General features: G+C 40.5%; 1 protein-coding gene across 7 annotated transcripts in view; it reads left to right on the top strand.

Annotated features, from left to right (window-relative positions):
- FCHSD2 (FCH and double SH3 domains 2) overlaps nucleotides 1-15,197 on the top strand; it is a 254,725-nt gene that overhangs the window by 64,462 nt on the left and 175,066 nt on the right. The window lies entirely within an intron of this gene.

Here is a 15,197-nt window from a genome sequence, read left to right as displayed (position 1 = left end):
ACCATTTAAATGAGTGCTAATTGAGATGCCAGTTATAATCCTTTAACTGTCAGCATTATTAACTATTACAAGCATGGAAGAAAGATGAGGAAGTACCATACTATGAAGGTCTACACCAGTATTTTCAGATGTGGAAGGCACTTGTAATAGAGGATCTTAATTAAATGTAATGTATCTTTATGAATTTTTCTGCCTGAGTGTCGTAAGACCAAATTAATGTTTAGGAGGCAATATGGTTTGGTAACAGTTGTTCCCAAGCTGTGGTCTGCAGAGAGCTGGCAGGGTCATATGGTGTTGGTTGGTCCTCCTTGTTTCCACAGGAGTTGGAAACATATTGATACCTCTAAAAGCAAATGGAAGCAAGGAAGAGGAGGACACAGTTTAGCTTTCTCCACTGGGGCCTGTTTGTACATATGAGTGAACATCCCTCAGAGACTGGAGCCACCAGTGAGACTGGTGCTGGGAATGCCAATGGAAGCTGTCAGCAGAAGATAAACCAGCAGCTGCCACTTGGAGAGGAATGCCCAGAAAAGAGAACCAGGCAGCTAGACAGCCTTTCCAGTATACCAGAGGGAGAGGAGGACCCAGGTGGTTGGTTATCATAGCCACAGGAGGAAGAGAAGTAGGTAATGGGATTGTATGGACAGAGGGGAGGAGGAACAAAAGGTAGGGAAGTGTGTGCAGGGGGAAGAGTGAAGGACCAAGTGCCAGAGAAGCATGTGCAATGTGGTGCAGAGGAATAGCAGTGATGGGAGGGAAGATGGAATTTAGAGCAAAACTAGTGTGATTAACTTTAAGAACATACAAATAAAAAACTTCAAAAACCACTTATTACATTCAAGACATTCAAAAACATAAATATTTTTTCCTTGAAAGTAATTTATTAGTTGCCCCAGTAACATTGTGCAGTTGTGTGTGTACATGCGTATCTATATAACTTTCAGCCTTTTGCAGCCAAATACTTATTTGATTTTTGCTATATCGCCTAATTTCTGGATCTAAAAAACCCAGAAGTTTTCCAGTAATTGAGCTCAAAAAGGAAGTGTCCATTTATACATCTATCAGTCTTGGACTAGGAAGAAGTATTTCTACGAGTAAAACCCAATGGCACTTTTATTGTGGATTTCAGGTTGACTGTTTTTTAATTGGATTGTAAATTCTTTGGACAGATGTTAGGAATCAGGAGACTGGATTGTGTGCCCCGCTGTCTCCCTAACTTGTGTGACTTGATTTTAAATACCTCAGAACACCCCTGTTAGGTAGGGAAATATTATCTCTGTTTTGCAGATAGGGAACACAGGCACAGAGAAATCTGAATGATCTTGGACAGAGCTAGGATGTCTGTGGTGGAGCTGAGAGTGGATCTCAGATCTTTTGAGTTAATTTCCTTAACCTCAAGACAAACCTTGGGCATGTAATTTAACCTCTGTTTCATCTGTTAAATGGGAATTCTTACCTTGTTTTGTAAATGCTTTCAGATATACAGAAGAAAAGCCCTGTATAAGCATGTATGCATACCAGAAAGAAACAGGCAAAGGATAACTTAAAAGATTATGAACAATCTGTTTAAAAAATCCTAAAGCCTTCATTTGCAGGGGTAATGTACAAGTTCTAGAACCTGAGACAACTTAAGGCATTTAGGTAGTTTAACTGTCTTTTTTAAGTCTTAGATGCATTGTAATAAAGATAACTGCAATGGGACAGAAGACACTATAAAAAAAAGAATACGAATGTATCTGGAATCATATAAAAAATTACATAGCAATGTATAGATGACAGATTATCACTTTAAAAACAGGTGTTATAAATGTCATCATTTCAGTGTTGAACACAGAAGTAACTTCACTAATGCAGACTTTCTGCACAGATAAAACAACTGTATCTTAGAGAATACATGCCTTATGACAGCTGTTCAGTACTAATTAATATTAGGGTGAAATCAAGTCTGGTCCCAGACTCAGCGGTTAGCTATCCGCTGGGGCGTCAGTAAAATAATTGGAGGTACTTGCCTTGAAAGTGTTTACAAGCAACTTTTTGTCTATTAGTTCATTCCATGTAGTCCTGGCAAAATGTTCTTCCTGGAGAAGGATACAAAAAAGATTACTCTGGCTGTAAAAAGAGGAGAAAAAGACTGCAGACTATAAGGGCGGGTCTCTCCCTGGGGACAAACAAGAAGCAGACATGGATCCATTGGCCAATAACCTTGATGTTAACTGATGCATTAAAGTAATCTTTTTAACCTATTTTTGTTCTCTAAAGAAATAATTTTATTATGGAGTTGGACGTACCACAGTTGAAAATTCATCATTAGGCTGTTCCAGCAGTAATTTAGCTATGCCAGCTTTGGTTTTATTTGTATGTCTATTAAATGCTGTTTACTTTAGTTGGAAGATCATTTTTAAAATGCATATCAAACTATTTTAAAATGTGGGGGAAATGGCCTGTCATTAAGACTCAGACATGTGTTTCCTTTTTTAAGGAATTAAGATTTTTTTTTTACTTCTTTCTATAAGCGATGCTAGCAGTTTACTTGATAATAGTGAGCATTCATATGCAAATTGTAGTGTCTACCATGCTTGTAGGTTGTGAAGAAATTTGGCTATGATCCTGCTTTCTGTGCAGGCAAGCCTCTCACTCAAGTAAATCGGAGGTTTGTCTGTATAGGAATTGCAGTGCTGGGCTCTGAGAGAAACCCTCGACCGTAGCATATTAGAAATATTGTATAATATATTCCTTGCCTTTACATTTTTTTTTTTTTACTTTTTATAATAAACTCTTGGAAGTTTAAGTGACATTTGTTCCTGAATTATGGGGTCGTTCACAAAGGCTTGTCTGCTCTTGTCTATTTTTTTTTAAACCGAAACAAATTTTAAATGCATTGTTTTAGCAAAACACTTCTTTTCTGTGGACTTTCTATGTAATCTCACTCATTGGGTTCAAGGCACCTGCACCATGGTGTTCTGGAAAGCCATGCCCAGTGAGCATCACATGAGCACCACCTCACGCCACCAGATGTTTGGATTCCAGGCTACATGGAAGAGTTGCAAGCCCTAACTGTCTTCGTTTCTTTCTGGCCACTATGGTCTGTGAGCATTAGGAACCTGAGAGTTGTCTGTGTAACTTTTAGACCTCTGTCTTATGAATAGTTTTATATACTGTTTCAAATAATTTTTCAATGGTTTTAGTGTCAGTATAGCACAGATGAGGTTAAATTACCCATTTCTGCCCTCAAGTTACATGTCCCACACTTTCCCCAGGTCAATGCCACAGTTATCCACAGTGGAACTTAATGAAAGTTTTAAATGCTCCACCTCCTGATCGTTGATATTTCCCTAGTCACTTTGCCCGTGTATGATGCCTCTTTTGCTTAGGAGAAGTTTGTATCTCACTTTGGACAGAAGTAACATCTGTTGGGTTCTTACACCCAAAGCCTCAACTTAGGCTCCATGCTTTCTTGCCCTATGGGCAAAATCAGCAGACCATCCATGGGTTCAGGCTGGGGGGGTTTGTGCATAGTCAGAATGGCCTTTGTTGGCATCAAACCCCTCCACCTCGGAGTTCCATAAACTGACTCTAGCATCACTGGCACTTTCTGTGGGGAAAAAGACAGGATCTGAAAAGGCTCTGAATCCAAAAGCAGGGATGCTGAAGTCCTCCAGGGTGAGACTCCTTGAGCACTGAAGAGTTCCAAGTTTCTGCTCTCTCCAGCTTTTGACTCTTGCTCTGGATGGGCTCAGTTGATATCAAAATAGTTCTTGACACCTCTCCCCTTCCCCAAAGCTGCCCAGAGCTCTGGACTTTGGAGTCAGTGCCTCAATTCAGAGGCCTACTGTGACTTCTAATGGTGCCTATGCCGTGGTGCTGAAGATAAGCTGTATAGAGCTCTCTCAAGACCATCTCCAACTCATCTGCTAGTGCCGAATGTCTGGGACTGCAAACCCCCCTCCCAGTCTCTCCCCCCCCTCCCCAAATAGCACAAGAAGAGTTCATTGAAAAGGCCCTCCCAGCACTGAGTGAGAAATGGCATAAGGCAGGTGTTATCTGTTAGTTACCAGACACAGGATTTTTTATTAGTGGTGTCTTTTGCAAAGGCTGAGCTGCTGGTGACTGTAGTTTTTTAAATTGAAAAACAGTTTTGAATTATTTTGTTAGGGAAGTGATAAATAATCATATGTTTTCCAGACAGATTAATAAAGTTGGATCAAATTTTCACCCTGTTAACTTGTACAGTTATCTAGAATTATATAAATCCATGGTATGCCCATATCTTGAATACTGCATACAGATGTGGTGGTCTCCTCTCAAAAAAGATATGCTGGCATTAGAAAAGGTTTAAAGAAGGGCAACTAAAATGATTAGGGTTTGGAACGGGTCCCATAAGAGGAGAGATTAAAGAGGCTAGGACTTTTCAGCTTGGAAAAGAGGAGACTAAGGGGGGATATGATAGAGGTATATAAAATCATGAGTGGTGTGGAGAAAGTAGATAAGGAAAACTTATTTACTTATTCCCATAATACAAGAAGTAGGGGCCACCAAATGAAATTAATGGGCAGCAGGTTTAAAACAGATAAAAGGAAGTTCTTCTTCACACAGCGCATAGTCAACCAGTGGAACTCCTTACCTGAAGAGGTTGTGAAGGCTAGGACTATAACAGGGTTTAAAAGAGAACTAGATAAATTCATGGAGGTTAACTCCATTAATGGCTATTAGCCAGGATGGGTAAGGAATGGTATCTCTAGCCTCTGTTTGTCAGAGGGTGGAGATGGATGGCAGGAGAGAGATCACTTGATCATTACCTGTTAGGTTCACTTCCTCTGGGGCACCTGGCATTGGCCACTGTCAGGAGACAGGATACTGGATTGGATGGATCTTTGGTCTGACCCAGTATGGCCATTCTTATGTTCTTAGAATTACTGTGTTCTAAAGCATGTGTTCTGTGTAATCTTAGATTTAAAAAAAAAAAGTTTATTTTCTTAAGATGTTAGTTAGGGAATGAAAACCAATACAAAACAACACAGGTAAATAAACATTCAAAATCAAGTTCCCTTGCTGTAGTAGATTTATAGAATATTTACTGAAACCACATCAGTGAGATTGCCCTGAAAAAAAATCCACTTTAAATGTTAACTTCTGAACAGATGTAAGGTAAGGAATTGGACTGATGTGGAACAGAGAGACTTGCTCTGACAGTGAACAGTATATGTCACTGACATAAAAACAATCACATTTCATCATTTGATTACTCAAAATTGCCTCCAACACCCAATAATTGAGTTCTTAAAGCAGCTTTATGTTTGGGCTATTCTAAACTTAAGGTTAATTTTAGAGTCCCCCTAGTTTTAGGACACAATTTTTGTTTCCAAATTGTGAATGGTGGAAAACAGCATCATGCTAATTAAGTTTTGCATAAGTATCTGGAAAAATCAAATGATTCACTGAATTGTGAAACAGATCATGGCTGATTGTAGAAAATTTCATGTAGGATTTGCATATTTCTTTACAAAAAATAGAAATGTTTAATAAAGCTTTCATATAGGCAATTTGTTCTGTCAGGAGGTCAGTATTTTTCTGCCAGCTCCTTCAAAACCAGGTCCTGGGTTATATGTGTGTTATACCATTTCTATAAAATACACTAAGTTATATGTATTGTTTCATTTGTTTTATATTGTCACTTAATACATGTCTTTAAAGTATCACTAGCAGTAGTATTTTATATTGAGATTAATTATGCATGGTGCAAGAATACTTCTCTGTGAAGCTCAGATTATCCATGAAGTGGAGATCTATGTAGAATGCTTTTAATGAATCTAGGTTAGGAAGAAATCGAAGAGGAAATTATATTTTCTGTAACGAGTTCTGAAGTATTTTGATGAAGGGCCTACAAACTACTTCCTAGTCATTACATTGCTTGTGTGAATTATGCTTATTGATTGGTCTGATCTGTTGCATTATACAACCTCATAGTCCATCGACACAACTCCACTAGTTGCAGAAAAAACACTTGCTCGATACTACCTTCATCCTATAGTCTGTTATATTCAGCCACCATCTGCAACACTAAGAAGTTCAAGAAAACGAACTCTAGGACCGTAGTGGTTATTCACTTCATTCTTTCCAACAAATCATGGAGAATGTGTCCATGAGCACTGTAAAGACATGATCTGCCTCATTTCATAAATGGTTAAGAATGCTATTGTGAATTTTAGAATAATTTGTACGGACAAATTTGACAAATCAGATAGTGTAGTAGGATTGATACCATTCTGCACTTGTCACAGTTCAGCTGCTTAGTACACATTTCCCCCAAAAGATCTTTAGAAACAAGATCTTTAGACCTCTGTATATGTAATTTGTTTAAATTTAAGATAAACTATGCACATAACAAAAAGATTACAGTTCCATATGTGGCAATCTAAACAGTATTCTTATGCAGACTAGTCCATATCATTTTTATACTCTGTGAAGAGAACTGCATCAAGAAATGTTTTAGTGCATGCTAAAATCTCAAAGTATTGGTCATTCAAGAATCATTTGCTGATGTTATGTGGAATGGACATCTCCTTTGACAGGTCACCTCTTCCTCTTGGCTATAGAGATGAGTTTCTTTAAAAAAAAAAAAAAAATTAAATCAAATATCTGGTCTGCATGAAGAGGGGCCCTTTTGCACTGTTACACCAAATTTTAAAATGTATAACATTTAAGTATTTAGCCATTTAAAAAAATATTCCTTTAAGGAGGTCACCTTTTTAAATACAAAACACCATACTATCCACTACGGTTTTTGTGGAATTCTTTAAGTTAAAGCAATATTTCCATAAGAACAGAGGTATACTGTCAGCTTCTATTTTCTGTAAAAACATTTAAATTCCTCATAAAGGGATATGTAAACGTAGAACTACAGTATTTGTACAAAAAAAATAAAGAAAGAAACTACATTTTATACTGAAATGATGCAAGCAAAATTCCTTTAGCCTTCCTTAGTCATTATTTTTATTTCCAATTAGTGCTCTCACAAAACTGGTTCTGCTTCGAATTTTGGTAAACTTAGATGCTATACTTTCATCCTAAACATCTTGCTCTTTGAAACTATTCATTTTTGCTTATTCAGATTCTTGTGGGCATATCCTCTTTTGAGAGTCTCTGGATAAAGTTGAGAAGTGTGAGCAACAAGGGTGATGTCGTGGTTGGAGTCTGCTATAGACCACCAGACCAAGGGGATGAGGTGGACGAGGCTTTCTTCTGGCAACTAGCTGAAGTTGCTAGATCGCAGGCCCTGGTTCTCATGGGAGACTTTAATCACCCTGATATCTTCTGGGAAAGCAATACAGCGGTGCACAGACAATCCAGGAAGTTTTTGGAAAGTGTAGCGGACATTTTCCTGGTGCAAGTGCTGGAGGAACCAACTAGGGGCAGAGCTTTTCTTGACCTGCTGCTCACAAACAGGGAAGAATTAGTAGGGGAAGCAAAAGTGGATGGGAACCTGGGAGGCAGTGACCATGAGATGGTTGAGTTCAGGATCCTGACACAAGGAAGAAAGGAGAGCAGCAGAATATGGACCCTGGACTTCAGAAAAGCAGACTTTGACTCCCTCAGGGAACAGATGGGCAGGATCCTCTGGGAGAATAACATGAAGGGCAAAGGGGTCCAGGAGAGCTGGCTGTATTTTAAAGAATCCTTATTGCGGTTGCAGGAACAAACCATCCCGATGTGTAGAAAGAATAGTAAATATGGCAGGCGACCAGCTTGGCTAAACAGTGAAATCCTTGCTGATCTTAAACGCAAAAAAGAAGCTTACAAGAAGTGGAAGATGGGACAAATGACCAGGGAGGAGTATAAAAATTGCTCAGGCATGCAGGAGTGAAATCAGGAAGGCCAAATCACACTTGGAGTTGCAGCTAGCAAGAGATGTTAAGAGTAACAAGAAGGGTTTCTTCAGGTATGTTAGCAACAAGAAGAAAGTTAAGGAAAGTGTGGGCCCCTTACTGAATGAGGGAGGCAACCTAGTGACCGAGGATGTGGAAAAAGCTAATATACTCAATGCTTTTTTTGCCTCTGTCTTCACAAACAAGGTCAGCTCCCAGACTGCTGCACTGGGCAGCACAATATGGGGAGAAGGTGACCAGCCCTCTGTGGAGAAAGAAGTGGTTCGGGACTGTGACGGGTTGGATCACAGAAACCCCTTGGGAGCTGCCACCCGATGTGCAAAGACTACCTCTGCTTCTGTTTTCCCTGCCAGCCCAGGAATCCAGCACCCTGTCTTGCTGAGCCAGACACTCCTGTCTGGCTCCAGACACAGACCCAAGGTCTGAATCACTTGTCCCAAAGCTGCAAGTTTACCTGAAAACAGCTCACAGTAGTGTGCTTGTCTTTAGCACTCAGAAGCCCAACTCCCAATGGGGTCTAAACCCAGATAAATCAGTTTTACCTTGCATAAAGCTTATGCAGGGCAAACTCATAAATTGTTCGCCCTCTATAACACTGATAGAGAGATATGCACAGCTGTTTGCTCCCTCAGGTATTAATACATACTCTGAGTAAATTACTAAATAAAAAGTGATTTTATTAAATGCAGACAGTAGGATTTAAGTGGTTCAAAGTAGTAACAGACAGAACAAAGTAAGTCACCAAGCAAAATAAAATAAAATGTGCAAATCTATGTCTAATCAAACTAAATACAGATAATCTCACCCTCAGAGATGCTTCGGTAAGTTTTTTCTCAGACTGGACACCTTCCAGGCCTGGGCACAATTCTTTCCCCTGGTACAGCTCTTGTTGCAGCTCAGGTGACAGCTAGGGGATTCTTCATGATGGCTCCTCTCCCCCTTGTTCTCTTCCACCCCTTTATATATCTTTTGCATAAGGCGGGAACCCTTTGTCCCTCTGGGTTTCCACCCCCCCTCACTGGAAAAGCACCAGGTTAAAGATGGATTCCAGTTCAGGTGACATGATCACATATCACTGCAAGACTTCATTACTCACTTGCCAGCACACACATATACAGGAAGACTCACAGGTAAATACAGCCATCTGCAGACAATGGGAGTCATCAAGATTCCAAACCATCCTTAATGGCCCACGCTTTACATAATTACAATAGGCCCTCAGAGTTGCGTTTTATATTTGTAGTTTTATATACAAGAGTGGTACATTTCTACAAATAGGATGATCACACTCAGTAGATTATGAGCTTTGTAGTGATACCTTACAAGAGACCTTTTGCATGAAGCATATCCCAGTTACATTATATTCACTTATATTTTTATAAAACCATATAGACTGCACAATGTCACAGGGATTATTTAGAAAAACTGGATGTGCACAAGTCCATGGGGCCGGATGCGCTGCATCCGAGGGTGCTAAAGGAGTTGGCGGATGAGATTGCAAAGCCATTAGCCATTATTTTTGAAAACTCATGGCCATCGGGGGAGGTCCCAGATGACTGGAAAAAGGCTAATGTAGTGCCCATCTTTTAAAAAGTGAAGGAGGAGGATCCGGGGAACTACAGGCCAGTCAGCCTCACCTCAGTCCCTGGAAAAATCATGGAGCAGGTCCTCAAGGAATCAATTATGAAACACTTAGAGGAGAGGAAAGTGATCAGGAACAGTCAGCATGGATTCACCAAGGGGAAGTCGTGCCTGACTAACCTAATTGCCTTCTATGAGGAGATAACTGGCTCTGTGGATGAGGAGAAAGCAGTGGATGTGTTATTCCTTGACTTTAGCAAAGCTTTTGATACAGTCTCCCACAGTATTCTTGCCGCCAAGTTAAGGAAGTATGGGCTGGATGAATGGACTGTAAGGTGGATAGAAAACTGGCTAGATCATCGGGCTCAATGGGTAGTGATCAATGGCTCCATGTCTAGTTGGCAGCCAGTTTCAAGCGGAGTGCCCCAAGGGTCGGTCCTGGGGCCGGTTTTGTTTAATATTTTTATTAATGATCTGGAGGATGGTGTGGACTGCACTCTCAGCAAGTTTGCAGATGACACTAAACTAGGAGGCGTGGTAGATGCACTAGAGGGTAGGAATCGGATACAGAGGGACCTAGACAAATTAGAGGATTGGGCCAAAAAAACCCTGATGAGGTTCAACAAGGACAAGTGCAGAGTCCTGCACTTAGGACGGAAGAATCCCATGCACTGCTACAGACAAGGGACATGGCTAGGTAGCAGTTCTGCAGAAAAGGACCTAGGGGTCACAGTGGACGAGAAGCTGGATATGAGTCAACAGTGTGCTCTTGTTGCCAAGAAGGCTAACGGCATTTTGGGCTGTATAAGTAGGGGCATTGCCAGCAGATCGAGGAACGTGATTGTTCTCCTTTATTCGACATTGGTGAGGCCTCATCTGGAATACTGTGTCCAGTTTTGGGCCCCACACTACAAGAAGGATGTGGAAAAATTGGAAAGAGTCCAGCGGAGGGCAACAAAAATGATTAGGGGTGTGGAGCACATGACTTATGAGGAGAGGCTGAGGGAACTGGGATTGTTTAGTCTGCAGAAGAGAAGAATGAGGGGGGATTTGATAGCAGCCTTCAACTACCTGAAGGGGGGTTCCAAAGAGGATGGAGCTCGTCTGTTCTCAGTGGTGGCAGATGACAGAACAAGGAGCAATGTTCTCAAGTTACAGTGGGGGAGGTCCAGGTTGGATATTAGGAAACACTATTTCACTAGGAGGGTGGTGAAGCACTGGAATGCGTTACTTAGGGAGGTGGTGGAGTCTCCTTCCTTGGAGGTTTTTAAGGCCCGGCTTGACAAAGCCCTGGCTGGGATGATTTACGTGGGAATTGGTCCTGCTTTGAGCAGAGGGTTGGACTAGATGACCTCTTGAGGTCCCTTCCAACCTGATATTCTATGATTCTATGATATCTGTCCTAATCTCTGCCTTGATTTCTGAAGATGAAGCAGCATGGGGAGATTCTCGTCTTCTCCGAAAGTCTTGGCTTGGGGCTGCTAAATAGGGACAAATGCTAACACCAGTCCTTCAGCCCACACCAGGAAAGTGTTCTCCCAGGCCTTTTCCTTCATGTTTTTCATCTTTCGCTGGGGTTCTTCTATATATCTATTCTTTGAACCTTTTCCACAGCCCCTCCTGAACTGTGTTCTCTCTTGATGTGTCACTGCCACTAAATCTGGACTTGACTCTAAGGGGAAGGCTGCTCTTTATTATTACCTGACATGCCTTACCAGTGTGTCTCTCGGCAGCCTACAGTCACATGACCTCTGGGGACTCCTACTAGAATGCTGGAACCAGAACCTGGAGTAGGCATGTGTTGGCTCATGCTTTCCATAAAAGGGACAGTGTGACATATAAGTAAACACTGACTTTCACCTAACCAAAAATATTGCATATCCATTTCTTCTGTCTCAAATCTAGTAACAGCTGTAATGTATCCCTATGCTCTCTTGATTGGTTTGCAAGATGGAATCTTCTAGCATATCTGGAAGATTGATGATTAAGGCAGAGCTTACATTAAAAGAGCCAGGATCCTTCACAGAAAACTAAGATCGTCCACACTCTGGGGTACTGTAACCCAAGTAGTGCTTCCCTGCCCACACACCAGCTTCAGAAGCAGCCATAGCAGGCACCTTTGGACATTGAGAACTTTCTACAGTTTTCACTGGACTTTATCTGTCCCATGCTGAGTGGCTGTTTGCTCTTACATTCCCTTTCCCCCTTTCTCAGTCTCTTCCCCTTAGCTTCACTCCTTCACACCTGTCACTCTTACCGTCTTTCCCCTTGTCCTGTCCCCCTTAGACTTCTTCACTTCAGTGTCCTCTCTCCCATTATTTTTTTCCATTTAGCTTAGCTCTTCCTAACTTAACCTGCTGCCCCAACCCCCCAAATCATGGAACTAACATGACATTTGCTGTGTGTCTGTTTTGTCTGTTTACATTGTAAGCTCTTGGGGACAGGGACTCTGCGCTATTATGTGTTTGTACAGTGCCTAGCACAATGAGGCTCCATTTTTTGGTGGTTCCTTAGGCAGTAGTATCATTAACATGATTGATGATTACAAAGCTAAAAGCTCTGAAGGCAGATTGATGTTTATTCTCAGCAATTTAGTCTAGTGTTTTCTCTTTCCACGTTTGAAGTATCAGATGCCACAAGTACTCCTGCTCTTTTTACTGTATAACTTGTTTGGAATAGCTGAACTCCATCTAGTGGATGCCGTAGGAATTCATTTTTCTATACTGCCAGTGAATTTGGTAACGGAGACAACCTCTGACCTCATGCATTTCCTGTTCCCACCCTCAGTTTGACCAGAACATTCTTTGTACTGTTCATGTTCACACAGCTCTTATACTGTTTGTGGAAAAGTGAAAGTAACAAACCAATTGCCTTCAATTCTGTATCAGATGGATCCCTCATTACACTGTTTGGGGACAGGCTTCTGAGCAGCAAAATATGTTTCCAGGCTTTATGCTGAATATATTCTCTTGTACTGTAGATTACAATGCAGGGGCCTGCATGTTATTGGTGACCCTGCATTTCTCTTGACATTTTTATGGCTGAAACCTCTAGCTAAAAAGGGAGAAACTTGGTGACAAGTCTACCATGTAGTATATCCTGTTGTCCCCAGCCACTCCTCCCCCTTGCATGCACACAATATCACACCCAAAGAAAGTGAAAAGCCTAGTGGCCTTTGACCTGCTCTTGTCTGTTTTGTGGTGTGTATGTTTGCACTCCCTCTTGTAAAGTAAATTAATGTTCCCATGTTCATTCTGGAACCATCATAAATATCGCGATCTTTCATATTCCACCCCAAGTCCTGTTTCTTCCCATAAATCCTATTTCTTTTCTATAATGAGTAGTACCTTCTATAATGAATTAAAAGGTGAACATTTAGAAAAGTGAGGTCACCGAGTTACCTCAGACTGTCACTCTTGAGAGGTAATCAAAATGAAATTAATTAGTTGAAAATTCAGTTTGCCTGCATGGACAAAGATATACATAGCTGCACTGTTAGCCTGTCAGCAAAAGAAGCTTATCTTGAAGTCCAGTTGGTCAGTTCTCTTCTAAATAAACCCCTCTGTCTTCATTGAAAGTTGTGCCATTTTCTTTGAAAAGCTCTTGGAAAAGCAGTGATTTGCTTTCTTCGTAAACTAAGCCAGTTTTCCCACAATAGGAAAATGAAAGCTATCATTAGGTTTCTAGTGTCAGTAAACAATGCTGGTACACCCCTAATGCAAATACTTTGCAAACTTCAGGTGGAATGAGAGATGTTGTGTAACTTCCCTTTATTCTTTTCTTCAGCACTTGAGAGAACTTAGGGCTTGGCTACGTGGCTCTTCCCTGCGGACTAGACTGGTGTAAACTGTAGAGTGCTCTAATGTGTTGCACACTAACTGCTCCACATACAGCTTGTTGGTGTGAACTAAAGGTACCTAGTTGACATGGATGTAATCATGTTTCAAGCAGGGCTATATTAAAGGCCACTAGGTACCTTTTAGTTTGCGCTGGCAAGGTCTACATAGGGCAGTTAGAGTGCAACATGTTAGAGCATTCTACAGTTCACACAGTGTAGTTCATACTGCGATGCCATGTAGACAAGCCCTAAGTGAGTCTTCATTCTGTGCAGCAAACTAAAATGCTTTTGGACTATGCCTAAAAAAATTATTTACTTCTCTAAATTTTTAGTTAGTGGTGTTTGTTAGAGATATTAATATTTCTGAAGGAAAAATTCAAATACTATAATTTGTTTTTATACTCCTTGAGGCATACCAACTGTCAGTCCCAGCCAAAGCTTTGCATTGCTGGGTATCAGCAATTAGGAAGTGAACAGGCACTGTAGGGCTCATTGAATCCTCTGCAAAAATGGTTAATTTACACTATGTTCAGTGTATACTTCATAAAAAGTTATTTTTAAATTTTTGCTTGAGAGGGATTTTATCAGCTTTAATCTGAAAGGAACCCTAACTCTGTGAGCATGATTTTATAACTGGCACTAGCAAGTTCTTAGGTGGACGTAAGCAAAACTGAGCACAATAAGACTGCTTGGCTAATACCACCATTTGTTTTAGACTGAGGATTATTTTAAAGGGTACAATAAATGCGTTCTTTACTATTTTTAAACATTTTTCACTCTTAGAAAGTGAGAGCTAAAATAAACAGAGAATGTTTGTCAAATCTACTGTAAATGATTATTCAGTATAAGACTCTAAATATACAGTAGTTGACTTGTTCAGTTTCATACAGATAAAAGGCCTTTTATCAGCCAGTTTGGCCCCCCTCTCCCAAGAGAAAGCCGAAGGGAGGAAATGTAAGGATAGTCAAGCCAATTGAGTAAACCAGTCCAAATGCCAGCTGCAAAGTAATAAAAGATGTGCTACTAATCTGAGAAATATTTGCTATCAACAGAGAAATGTTTCTATAGGACCTAAGATACTCTAAGATGCTCTTTGTTCAGGTCACTACACTGGTAAATATATAAATGAAATGCTAGGATGTTTCTTACCCAGTGTAATATAAAAATGTCATCTGTAGTATACAGTGTATACAGTTCCTTTTGGTATGCTTTTATGAAAATGAGGCTATATAACCCTTTCACTGACTTGGATGTTGCATAGTGCCAGAGCACACAAAGAGTACCTCTGTGAACAGGGCTTAAAAAAAATCCCTGCATCCACTTTCTAGGGCAAGTAAAAAAGAAAAATACCACTGTCCAAGCCTGCAAAATCTAAGCTTTTGTTTAAGAAAATAAGCTAGTTTGTAGCCCTTGTTTTTGTGAAAATAATCTTCAAAATACAAATGAAGGTTAAACTGATGCCTTCCTAAATCTACAGATGGACAATTCTACTGCTCTGCTACAGAGAGCTGCTGTAATCTCTGGCATTGTGAAAACTGGCAATGATACTCGTTTTCACTGGTTTTCAGATTCGTGTGTTGGCAGCAAGGCAACAGAGTCAATTTCATTTGCTACATGTTAGAAAAATAATGAGCTCTAGCAGAAGAAGAAGAAAAAATCTTAGCAATACAACCTCTGAGGGGTAGTTCATGTAGTGGGTTAACATTAGCTACTGATCTCTGAAGATCTGGGTTCAAATCTTGTTTGGTCACAAGGGAAAGTGAGTTTATTGGTTTCTAGTGGACAGCTAGCCGCACAATTTATCCGGACTAGCAAGCCCTACTAAAAAAGACCATAGAATGATGATGCAAATCATGTTCTAGCCCAGGTTTTAGTCTAGAATGTGATTTTTAAAA

Source organism: Chrysemys picta, chromosome 1 (genome assembly GCF_011386835.1).
Source record: "Chrysemys picta bellii isolate R12L10 chromosome 1, ASM1138683v2, whole genome shotgun sequence".
Lineage (NCBI taxonomy): Eukaryota > Metazoa > Chordata > Testudines > Emydidae > Chrysemys > Chrysemys picta.
The sequence above is the reverse complement of the archived record's forward strand: the minus strand, read 5'-3'. Positions and strand labels throughout refer to the sequence as shown.